The sequence below is a fragment of the Pan paniscus genome, chromosome 19 (genome assembly GCF_029289425.2).
Source record: "Pan paniscus chromosome 19, NHGRI_mPanPan1-v2.0_pri, whole genome shotgun sequence".
NCBI classification, from domain to species: domain Eukaryota; kingdom Metazoa; phylum Chordata; class Mammalia; order Primates; family Hominidae; genus Pan; species Pan paniscus.
In genome coordinates, this window is record NC_073268.2 from 63,265,936 (window position 1) to 63,279,497 (window position 13,562).

Sequence of the window (13,562 nt, forward strand, 5' to 3'; positions counted from 1 at the left end):
CCACACATCATGGAAGGCACCCAGTGGGAGGTGACTGAATCACAGGGGCAGTTACCTTCATGCTGTTCTCATGATAGTGAGTTCTCATGAGATCTGATGGTTTCATAAGCGAATTTTCCACCTTTTGCTTGGCACTTCTTGCGGCTAGCATGTGAAGAAGCGTGTGTTTGCTTCCCCTTCAGCCATGACTGTAAGTTTCCTGAGGTCTCCCCAGCCATGCTGAACTGTGAGTCAATTAAACCTCTTTCCTTTATAAATCACCTAGTCTCAGGTATGTCTTTATTAGCAGTGTAAGAATTGACTAATACAGTAAATTGGTACCACAGAGAGTCGGGTGCTGCTGTAAGGATGTCGAAAAATGTGAAAGCAACTTTGGAATTCGGTAACAGGCAGAGGTTGGAACAGTTTGGAGGGCTCAGAACAAGACAGGAAAATGTGGGAAAGTTTGGAACTTCCTAGAGACTTGGAGGGCTCAGAAGACAGGAAGATGTGAGAAGTTTGGAACTTCCTAGAGACTTGTTGAATGGCTTTGACTAAAATGCTGATAGTGATATGGACAATGAAGTCCAGGCTGAGGTGGTTTCAGATGGAGATGAGAAACTTGTTGGGAACTGGATTAAAGGTGACTCTTGCTATGGAAAGAGACTAGTGGCATTTTGACCCTGCCTTAGAGATCTGTGGAACTTTGAACTTGAGAGAGATGACTTAGGGTATCTGGTGGAAGAAATTTTTAAGCAGCAAAGCATTCAAGTGGAAGCAGAGCATAAAAGTTTGGAAAATTTGCAACCTGATGATGCAATAGTAAAGAAAACTCCATTTTCTGGAGAGAAATTCAAGCTGGCTGCAGAAATTTGCAAAAGTAATAAGAAGCCAAATGTTAATCACTAAGACATTGGGGAAAATGTCTCCATGGAAGGTCAGAGACCTTCACAGCAGCTCCTCCCATCACAGGCCTGGAGGCCTAGGAGGGAAGAAATGGTTTTGTGGGGTGGGCTCAGGCCCCCCTGCTCTATGCAGCCTTAGGACATGGTGCACTGCATTCCAGCTGCTTCAGCTCCAGCCATGGCTAAATAGGGAACAGGGCCAAAGTACAGCTTGGCCATTGCTTCAGAGGATGCAAGCCCCAAGTCTTGGCAGCTGACTCATGGTGTCAGGCTTGCAAGTGCACAGAAGTCAAGAATTGAAATTGGGGAACCTCTGTCTGGATTTCAGAAGATGTATGGAAATGCCTGGGTGTCCAGGCAGAAGTTTGCTGCAGGGGCAGAGCCCTCATAGAGAACCTCTACTAGGGCAGCATGGAAAGGAAATGGGGGTGCAGAGCCCACACACAGAGTTCCCACTGGGGCACTGCCTAGTGGAGCTGTGAGAAGAGGGCCATTGTCCTCCAGACCCTAGAATGGTAGATCCACCAACAGCTTGCACCATGCCCCTGGAAAAGCTGCAGACACTCAATGCCAAGCCATGAATGCAGCCAGGTGGCAGGCTGTATCCTGCAAAGCCATGGGGGCAAAGCTGCCTAAAGCCATGGGGGCCTACCACTTATATCAGCATGACCTGATATAAGTCTCACTTATATCTGTGAGACATGGAGTCAAAAGAGATTATTTCAAAGCTTTAAGATTTAATTCCTGCCCTGTTGGATTTCAGACTTGCATGGGACCAGTAGTCCCCTTTTTTTGGCCGATTTCTCCTATTTGGAACAGATATACTTACCCAATCCATGTACCTCCATTGTATCAAGGAAGTAACTAACTTGCTTTTGATTTTACACGCTCATCGGCAGAAGGGAGCTGCCTTGTCTCAGATGAGACTTTGGACTTGGACTTTGGAGTTAATGCTGGAATAAGTTAAGACTTTGGGGGACTGTTGGAAGGGCATGATTTTGGTTTGAAATGTGAGGACATGAGATTTGGGAGGGGCCAGGAACAGAATGACATGGTTTGGCTGTATCCCCACCCAAATCTCATCTTGAATTGTAGTTCCAATAATCCCCATATGTCATGGGAGAAACCTGGTGAGAAGTAATTTAATCATAAGGGTGGTTACCCTATGCTGTTCTTGTGATAGTGAGTGAGTTCTCATGAGATCTGATGGTTTTATAAGGGGCTTTTTCCCCTTTTGCTCAGCACTTCTCCTTGCTGCCACCACGCAAAGAAGAACATGTTTGCTTCCCCTTCTGCCATGATTGTAAGTTTCCTGAGGCCTTGCCAGCCATGCTGAACTGAGTCAATTAAACCGTTTTCCTTTATAACTTACCCAGTCTCGGGTATGTCTTTATTAGAAGTGTAAGAATGGACTAATACAGGGATAAAATGTTTACAAATCATAAATTGGATAGGGAGCTAATATCCAAAATGTAAAAGGAACTCAAACTACTCAAAAACAAGAAAACAAATAACCCTATTTAAAAATGGGCAAAGGACCTAAATTTCTTAAAAGAAGACATACAAATGGCCAACCAATATATGAAAAGGTGCTCAATATCTCTAATCAGAAAAATTCAAATCAAAACCACAATGTCACTTCATGTGTGTTAGGATGGCCATTATCAAAAAGAGAAGAGATAGTAAGTATTTGGCAAGGCTATAGAGAAGAGGGAACCCTTGTATATTGTTCCTGGGCATGCGAATTGGTATAGCCATTTTGGAAAACAGTATTGAGGTCCTTTAAAGAATTAAAAATAAAACAGCAATTCCACTTCTGAGCATACAAAGGAGATTAAATCAGTATCTTAAGGAGACACCAGCACTCCCATATTTACTGCAGAATTATTCACAACAGCCAAGATATGGAAACAACCTAAGTGTCTATCAATGGGTGAGTGGATAAAGAAAATGTAACACACACACATACACACACAAATGTTATTCAACCATATAAAAGAAGATAATCTTGCCATTTACAATGACATGGATGAACCATAAGGACATTATGCTAAGTGAAATAAGCCAGTCTCAGAAAACCAAATACCACATGATCTCATTTATATGGTGGAATCCAAAAAGTTGAACTCACAGAAGCAGAGAGTAAAACAGTGGTTGCCAGGGGCTGAGAGTGGGGGGAATCAAAAAGATGTTGGTTAAAGGGTGAAAAATTTCACATATAAGAGAACTAAATGCTGGAGATCTAACATACAGCATGGGTAGTGATGGATGTGTTAATTTAATTGATGTAATCATTACACAATGTATATGTATAGCAAATCATCAAGCTGTACACCTTGAAAATATACAATTTGTCAATTAAATATTTTAAATTAAAAAAAGAAAAAAATAGATGTCACCAAAAGGAAATGGGCTCACGTTTATACTGCCAAGCCATCTTGCTCAAAAGGAAATGGACTCACATTTACACTGCCAAACCATCTTCCACCTTCCAGTGAGGAGGTGTCTCCTCCAATTTAAGGCCATCTTCTCTGCTTGGCACTAAATCTCCCTCCCTCCCTCCTTTCTTTTTTGGAAGATTTATATAATAGACTACTTCTCTTTCATTTTCATCCCCAATATCTCCCACTGTACTGGATCCTTTCTTAAACTCTCTCTTGATCCTATTTCTTTCTCCAGATTTTGTCTCACTTCTCAACTTTACGACAAAGTGTCTGAAAAGAATTGTGTATACACGCTGTTTTCATTTCCTCACCTCCCACCTACTCTTTAATTCATTTCAAAATAGTTTTTGCTCCCTCACTGAAATGGATCTCACTATGATTCAGTGATTCATTTGTTGCTAAATCAAATGGACACTTCTCAAGCCTTAACTAACATAACCTTCCAATTACATTTTATACATTCTTTCTTTCTGAAATTGATCTCTTCACCTGATTTCCAAGACTTTTTCCTGCCCTGGTTTTCTTCAGAGCTTTGGCTCTCTAGTCTCTCCTTCTCTCTCCTTTGTCAGTTCAACTTCCTCTCTGTAACCTTCAAGTGTTTATGTGAGCTCAATGTGATATGACTCAAGGTCCCATCTTAGACCCCCATCTCTTCTCACTTAACATTTTCTCCCTAAATGATTTCATCTACTATTAGCTTCTATTGCCATTCATAACCTATGAATTCCAACTTTATATCCCAAGCCTAATTCTCTCCCCTGAGAGTCAGACTCAATCTCACTACTAATAGGCACTTCAAACACAACACAGCCAAGAAGAATTCATGACCTTACCCTCCTCTCTTTAAAACTTGCTTTTGTTCCCATACCACTCTATCATAGTGGATGGCAACATTATCTACATAGTTGGCTCAAGCTAAAAGCTAGGAATCAGCCTTGAAATCTACATGTCCTTCATTCCCCCATATCCAATCAATCATTAACTTTTTTTTACTACTCCTAAACATCTTTCAAGACCATCGATTTCTCTTTATCTTTACTGTCATCTTCCTTGTCCAAACTACTATCATCTACTGCCTGGTCTTCCACATACCTATTCTTACTTCACAAATCTATTCTAAACTGCAGGCAGAGAGAGCTTTTTAAAAATAATAGGCTGATCACATCACTCTGTAGCTTAAAACCATCCCTTTGCTCTTAGCATAAAGGCCAAAACGCTAAAGAAGTCCTTTCGCACCTTGGAAGCTTCGCCTTGTGATACTCTTCACTTCCTAGTCCCTCCAGAACAGTTAAGATGTCCCTGTTATATGATATCATCATTTATTACTTATAATAACTATAATAATGTCTTTCTCTCTGATTAAAATACAAGCTACATGAGTGTAAATTGGGGGTCTTACTTGTTCATCCTTGTATCCTTCCACTTGGGATTGTGCCTTGAACAGTTTATGCTCAATACTTGTATTTTGAAAGTATAAGTAAATGAATGTCTCCAATTTTTACCCAACTTTCATGCTTTCTTTAGGCATCAAAGTATTCACTTTTATAAATTCTATGATACCCAGGTAGACTGAAGTGCTGCCTTTCCCATATTTTAATATCACAGTTATATTCTTCTTTCTCCTGTTGTAATGCTTTTTCCTCCTCTTTGCAAGTCCACCCTACTCATCCTTCAATGTTACCAGCTTCAGAAAGCATTCCCTAGTAGGAAGGAGAATCTGTCTGTAATAAGCTAATATTTTCCCCCTTTCAGTTATTACTTCCTATCTTACATCTCCTATTGATTTACTCCATCCTGATTATCTCTCCTGTTCAGTTATTGCATCCAGTCTTATGTCTCCTGCTTAGTTATTGCATCCTGTCTTAACTTTCCAATCCAGATATTCCACTCTTTCTTATTTCTCCTGCCCTTTTATTGCATCCTATCTTATCTTCCCATTTCACTTACTGCATCCTGTCTTATCTCTTCTGACCAGTTACTCCTGCTTGTCTTATCTTTCCTATTTAGTTATTTCATCCTGTCTTATCTTTCCTGCTCATTTACTACATGCATCCTGTCTTATCACTCCAGTTCACTTACTGTATCCTGTCTTATCTCTCTTTTTCATTTATTGTGTCATGTTATCTTTCGCATTGAGTTATTCCATCTTGTCTCTTCCACTCATTTTTGTACCGTCTTATCTCACCTGCTCATGTACTGCATCCTGTCTCACCTCTCATATCCATTTATTGCATCCTGTCTTCTCTCTCTTTCTCTCTCATTTGTTGTACCTGTCGGATCTCTCCCTCTCATTTATTACATCCTGTCTTGTCTTTTTCATTTATCACATCCTTTCTTCTCTCTCCTCTCCAATCCCTGTATCTTGTCTTATCTCTCCCATTCAATTATTGTATCCTGTCTTATCCCTCCTGTTCAGTTATTCCATCCTGTCTTATCTTTTACCTTCAGTTATTGCATCCTGACTTGCCTCTCCTCTTCAATTATTGCATCCTGTCTTATTTCTCCTGTTACTCAAGGCAAATCCAGATTTCAGATTGATACATTCATTTTACTTGTTCAAAGAAAAATATCTGTATTTATCCACATTTTACTTCTGCATTTTCCCCAGCTACAACCTATGTTTAAGAAACAATTATTTTTTTCAATCTTTTCTCTTAGTTTCAACACTGTCAAAATCAACAGGCTACTGTTTACCCAGTAAAATTTATAAAAATCCAAAGTACTCACAAACAACTAGTACATGAAAAAGAAAACATTTAATCCATTTTCCCAACATAACTGCCTCTTATCTTTTTACAGTTATCTTTCATTGCTATCCCACAACTTGGAAACAGAGTGTATTCTCTTCCTATCTCTAATGCCAACTCTACAGGAGATGCTAGCTGTTGGCAGGAACAGCAGTGACTTCCCGGTACTTCTTTTCTTGATTAAAGGTATCTTAGCGCCATACCCAAAACTTGAACACAAATAAAATTCTTGAAAGGAAGCATGACTTTTAACATAAAAGTCCACCTCCTGGAGCAAGATGCCTAAGCAAGTCTTGCTCTCTAACTGGAACTGAGGAAGAGGTGAGAATTTAAGGAAATCGAAGATATAATTAAATTTGTCCACTGATTTATTTGTACTACTGTTCATCAATACTTGGAAAATCAGATTCTCAAATAGTAAGTATTAATGTTGCCTGAGCAGTGGAGCTAGCATATGATTTTTCATACCTTAGGGTAGAAATGTCAGATAACAACAAGGAAGGAAAATAAGAGTAAGCCACACAAATAAGTATCGACCCTTGGGAATCCAGGTCCTAAATAATAACACAGAATAACTAGAAAGAGTTGAAAGATTCTATCTCTCCAATTTTTTTCCCACTGAGACTTGCTTGCCCAAGAAAATGTGTGCCTCTGAGTTATTATCACATTTACACTTCTCTATTCATACAATGGAAGAAGTAAGAGGAAAGGTGTAGACAGCCAGGAGGGGTAAGTGGTGAGTGAGCAAAACTGTTTCGTGTATTGGGGCCAAATGATGAATATGTCACCAAGATAGAATTTTTGAAAAACAGGTTCAAGTCTCTACTTATATCCTGTAGTAAAGAAAACATAAGTCTCTATACGTTTCTATCTTTCAGAGTCATGTAATTTCCATATCTGTATGTGTCATGATTTTAATTTATTTGTGGCATCCTGGTTTTGAATATGTCTGCTTCTGGTGGATAAGAATTATGGTATGTTCAACAACTGGATACCATAACATCACAGGAAGTTCCCATACATGTAGGTTTTCATAAAGTGTAAGTCATTTTACAGGAGGTCCCTCACTTATTATCCTGTTAGCTTTTTACTTCTGGCATTGCCTTTACTGTGTCAATAAAATACCACATTAGATAAATATAGAATCTTTGAGTTGGAAGGGCCCTTAGAGGCCATACAGTAAAAGGATAGGCAATGCACCAGGCATGGTGGCTCACACCTGTAATCTCAGCACTTTGGGAGACTGAGGCATGTGGATTGCCTGAGCTCAGGAGTTCAAGACCAGCCTGGGAAACTTGGCGAAACCCTGTCTCTACCAAAAATACAAACAATTAGCTGGGCATGGTGGTGCGTGCCTGTGGTCAGCTACTCAGGAGACTGAGGTGGGAGGATCGCGTGAACCTGGGAGGCAGAGGTTGCAGTGAGCTGAGATAGTGCCACTGCACTCCAACCTGGGTAACAGAGTGAGAGCCCATCTCAGAAAAAAAGTGAGGGGAAGGGAAGGGAAGGGGAGGGAAGGAAAGGAGAGGCAAGGGGAGGCAAAGGGAGGGGAGGGGAGGGGAGGGAAAAAAGGATATGCCATGGTCTCTGGGGTAAACCTGCCTGAGCTGAGCACTAACTCTACCACACACCAGTTATGTGGCCTGGGCAATTTACTTACTCAGACTGTGGCTCAATTCCTTTTCAGTATATGGTAATAATAGTACTTTCTACTCTTCGGGTTTGTGTGAGGATAACATGAAGCAATGTATATCAAATGTTTAGAATACACACATGGTTTGTAGTAGGCATTCAAAATACGGAGCTATTTTTTTCTCCCTCACTTCCCCCAAATTTTCCCTACCTGGAATGCTCTTCATTTAGATTTTTGCATGGCTAATTATTTCACATTATTCAAGTCACAGCTGAAAGAAGCCTACCTCTTGTGGTCCTCTCCCCACATCAATCTCTATCTCGTTACTCTAACTTATACCTTCCATGGTCTAGCACTTGGAATATGAAATTCTTCTTCAAGTATTTTTATGAGCATATTGTCTCCACTACCACCCCCATCAAAATGTAAATTCCATCAGAGCAAGCACTTTGGTTTTTAAACCATTGTATATCTGCTCAATAAATACCAATTGAACGAGTGAATACTAACATGGAAAGAAGCTCAAAATACAGTATAATGAAAAAAAAATCCGTATAATACAATCCCATTTGTATAATACAATCCCATTTGTATAACACAATCCCATTTGTATAAACACCATCCGTATAATACAATCCCATTCGTATAAATATATACACTATATATGTGTGCACAAAAATGTGTTTGCATGTATAGAAAACGGCCTCTGGGACTCCCCAGAGTTTAGATTCAGCACATAGTCATCCTTGACTTAATCATCACTATGTGTGTACCTTCTCCAAAACCTCAATTTCAATCATACTATTCAGCCTCTGCACAAACTTGCATAAGGAGAAGCAGATAATCTAAATAGGACTATATCTATTGCGGAAGTTGAATCAAGAATTCCCTAAAAAAGCACCAAGCTCAGATGGTTTCACTGGTGAATTCCACGAAACATTTAAGGAAGAAATAATACTAATTATCCACAATAATTTCAGGAACATAAAAGCAGAGAAAATATTTTCTGACTCATTCTTTGAGGCCAGCATGACCCATACCAAAACCAAATAAAGATCTTATAAGAAAGAAAAAATACACACCAATATCTCTCATAAACATAGATGCAAAAATCCTCAACAAAATCTTAGCAAATCAAATCCAACAGTGTATAAAAAGAGTTACACATCACAACCAATTGGGATTTATTACAGTCAATCTCTATCCAATACCTTCTGTTCTTCCAGCTCACCTACTCCAGATTTTCATCCCTACAATTTCTTTGATATCATCAAGACCTTCTATCCATTGATGCCCCTCCACTTTTTCATTGTTCTGGTGTGTCCCCTCATATTCTCACTTCCTTCCTTATTCAAGCTTAAATTTTATGGCACATTATTACAATTACACACTTGAAAATATTCTTAGCTCCCTTGCCCATCTCTCCCTCTATTGCACTTACCCGATAAACTCTTACCTTGGTTAAACCCAAATATTCATCTTTTCTGTGGACACATCCAAGCAAACAAAGTTGTGGGAAAAAAGCATGTAACTTTGCTAAACAGGTCTCACTTTAATTTCATGATTATCACTCAGTACTCTGGGGACATGTAGTATACCTTTCACTCTCCAAAATGAACACTTCACATCTTCTCTCTATATACCCACTACATCTCCTCCCCTGCCTTCCACTCAGTCAATGACTTTGCTGCATACGTCACTGAGAAAACAGAAGCAAGCAGAATTCCTTCCTAAAATTCTCAATGGCTTCCCATATCACTCAGATTAAAAGCCAAAGTCCCTATTGTCCCATAAGTACCAACTCCCTCATCTTTTCAGCATCAAATCTACTAAGCTAAAACTTGCCTTCACTCTCAGTCTTCTTTCCTAATACACAAAGTGTTCCTGTTCCCATCAGAGTCCAACCCTTCCATTTAGCCTCTGGATTCTAGCCCCTCCATCTTTTGCATTATCAATTTGTTTAACTCACAGAATTTTTCTCCCCAACACAAATATATTTAATCTTGCCCATCTTTTAACAATATGCTTAGTTTTTCCTATCTTGACCCCATGTCTGCCTCCAGATACCACTTCATTTATTTGTTATCCTTCTCAACAATCCTTTTTTTCTCTAACCATTATTATAAGACAAAGTACTTGTCCCTAGGTGTTGAATCACCCCCAGGATTTGGGATCTTAGGGGCCCCAGATATTGGAGAACAGAGAGAACACTGTGTCCTTTCCAAATTATTGACCCACAGAATGCATGTGCCTACTAAAATGGCTGTTTTAATCCACCATATTTGGGGTAATTTGTTATGCAGCTATAGTCACTAGGACACAGTCCAAGCCATTACTCTATTCCATCTGCATTGTGGCAATGCCTATCTATCCTTGGCCCTGCTGCCCACTGTTGGCCTACCCTTGATGCCTGCAGTCTACACTCAACATAGAAAGCAGAGTGATTTTTACATTCTGTCAGATTTTATTGCTTCTCTTCCTAAAATTCTCACTGGCTTCCCATATTACTCAGATTAAAAGCCAAAAAGTCCCTATAGTCCCATAAGGACCTACATTACCTGACCCTTCCTAACTCATCTCCTGCCACTCTCCTCTTTGCCCATTTTGCTCCTGTTACAGGTTTTCTTGCTGCTTTTTTAGGTTGACAAATAAAAATTATATATATTTACACATATCATGGTGTACAACATGATGTTTTAAAATAAGTATACATTCTGGAATAGCTAAATTCAACTAATTAACATATGCATTACCTCACATACTTATTTGTTGTGGTGATAACACTTAAAATCAACTTTCTTACCAATTTTCAAGTATACAATACATTGTTATTAATTATAGTTATGATGCAGTACAATAGATCTCTTGAACTTATTCCTCCTAACTGAAATTGTATATCGTTTAATCAACATCTAATTCCTTCTCCCAACCCTCAATCCCTGGTAATCACTATTCTATTCTGCTTCCGTGAATTCAACTTCAGATTCTACTTATAGGTGAAATCATGTTGTATGTGTCTTTCTGTGCCTGGCTTATTTCACTAGTATAATATTCTCAAGGTTCATACGTGTTATCACAAATCAGACACTTTAGGCGTACTCCTACTTTAGAGACTTGGTACTTTGTGCTCCCTCTGTCTGAAAATTCTTCTTCCAGATATTCATATGGGCTGCTCCTTCACTTCTCTCAAACTTCTACTCAAATGACACCTTAATACAGAAGCCCATCCAGGTCACTCCCCTTGGTGCAGTATTCCCTTTACTCCTTACTCTGCTTTATTGTTCCTTTTATAGTAGTTAATACCATCTGACATGCTACATATTTACTTGTTTATTTGTTTATGTATATCCACCCCTGCTGACTGAAATTGCCATAAGGGCAGGGCTTTGCCAGTTTTTTGCATTATCCCCTGTGCTATAACAACAGCTGACACATAGCGGACACTCTGTAAGTATGTATTGAGCAAACAAGTGAGTCAATGACCTACCCACATGATGAAATATAACTATGTAGAATGTAATAAAAGTAGTTGACTTGAAAGTGACTATACAACCTCTTTTCAGTAGTGATGGCCCTTTGGAGTCTCAGAGAAATTTAAAAGAAGACAAACACCAGTCTGACTTGCTGAATCTTAAGGATTTTTTTAATTAATGTCATGCTGCCACACTGGACACTATAGAAGCTAAGACATGAACATCTCCAACCTAGGTCCCAAATGTATTTTTAAACAAAATTTATAAAAGAAAAAAAAATCTCGTTCATTAGACATTTCCTATCTACCATCTATCTTCAGCTCTTTACTACCACTTTAACTCCCTGGGTATATTTGGGAGAAATACCAGCAAGCCATTGTGACCTTCATCTCTAGTGAAGAAATGTTTGCTTCAGCTGCCCCTGGTGACACTATCCTAAGCAGTTTACATACGTGCATGTATGAATTACATAAGATTACATATAATAAAGTATATATAATCTCCCATATGTGATATAATAATATAATTTCTGATACCTATATATATAAAATCTAATTTAATTCATACAACCCCGTAAGGTGAAGGCAGTATTTGACTTTCACCACATTTATGTTTTTAATAGATAAGGAAATGCAAGGTTATAGAAGCCTATAATATTTCCTAATCTGAGGAAAATAGAGAGCGAGCAGCTTTTACACAGACTGCTTAAAGACAGTTTCCAAAATAATTCTCCTTGTTTAGATTGGAGCCATTCTTCCCACTCATATCTAATCACAAAGAACCATACAAATACAAAAGCCTTCGCATTAATCTCCTGTGTTTTCTATGTAGACAATCCTTTAAGAAGCAAGTCTAAGGGAAATGTGTACTCCCTCACTCAGTGCTGCTTCTCTTCTCTCCTTGTCCAAGCTCTGCAAGGTTCTCTGATCCACTCCTGGTGGCCCATAATAGGGGTCCCACTAGAATATTATGGTCTTGTTTCAGAGCTTTCAAAATCTGAGTGATCAGTCTATCTGTAATTGATCAGAGTTTTAACTATTATGTAAAGAGTCCTCACTATCTGTAATCCTATAACTCATCCTATGTATCTTGGTCTCATTCATATTTTCTTCTTTCATCTTTCAACTTCAAATACAGTAAATATGATACATACTTATGTCTGCAAGTCAGATGTTAAGTTCCAAAAGAAGTAAAAATAAATGAGTTGTGAAAATCTGAGAGAAAAAATAGAACAAGTTTCCTTCTGGCCTAGAGCCTAGCACTTTGGGTAAGTCGCTAGACTTTGGTGAGTTATTTTCATGGAGATTTTGTTTTTAACGCCTGACGACCTATTTCATAGAATTTTATCAAAATAAATTTTTAAAGTATAAAAGATTCAATCTATCAATGTGTCAAAGATAAATTCTAAGTCAACAGAATTATAAAAACAGTGATCTCATTAATTGGTAATTTAAGCCAGCTAATGATAGTTGAAAATATCTCACCAGAGCTCAGTTAGGGTCACACTTAGAGTAGGTATATTTCCTGCCATATTCAGTAACAGCTGTGTATGTAGCAAAACCATCAAAAGCCAATTTATGAGTATTATGGGCATATGTGATGGCCCATCCATCTTTTCAATCCACAGGGAGAATATTGTGGATACCATGACTTTCCTCCCACCTTAAATAAAAATATGCGGTACCCACCTCATTAGAGCTATAGCTAGTCATGAGAGTCTGCCCATGAACTAGGAATGCATGTTTGTGTCTCCTTCCATTATGCAGAGGAAACATGCATGGAACATCACACAGCATCCTGTTGTTCCTTCAGTGAAAACATACAAGCTGGAGATATCCATGGAAAGTCCTCCAGAAAAAGAACAGAAGCGTTTATATCTATTCTAAATCCCTTATGCCTCCCCCAGTGGTCCATCACCACTGCCTAATCTGAGAATTCACTTTCACCTTCATATTTAGACTTTCAGACTTTAAAAGAATCTATCGCCAGTCTTCCTAAAATCCAGACTGTGGCTAGGAATGTTGTCTTAATATCCATCGCTCACTGCTTCCAATCATAGTGTCAGGTCTAAAATTCATTCCAGACTCCTTAATGGCTCTAAGAACCAACAAATTAATTAATCCTAAATTCCTCACATCAGACTCATTCTGTTGGACCAATTTTATAGGCAGAGGAGTAAGTGGGAATCTGGCTTTGAATTCTGTGATGAATGATGCAACAGCCAAACTGGAGAAACAGTGTTAGAAGCCCTGAATCCCCATCCCCTATCAAATGCCTATAAAGAACCCTAGATCATCCTCTGTTAAATTATTTATGGGTGTCAAGAAATATTTCTAATTATATCCATTCACAGCCACAGTCAGTGAATATTGTGCAAAGAG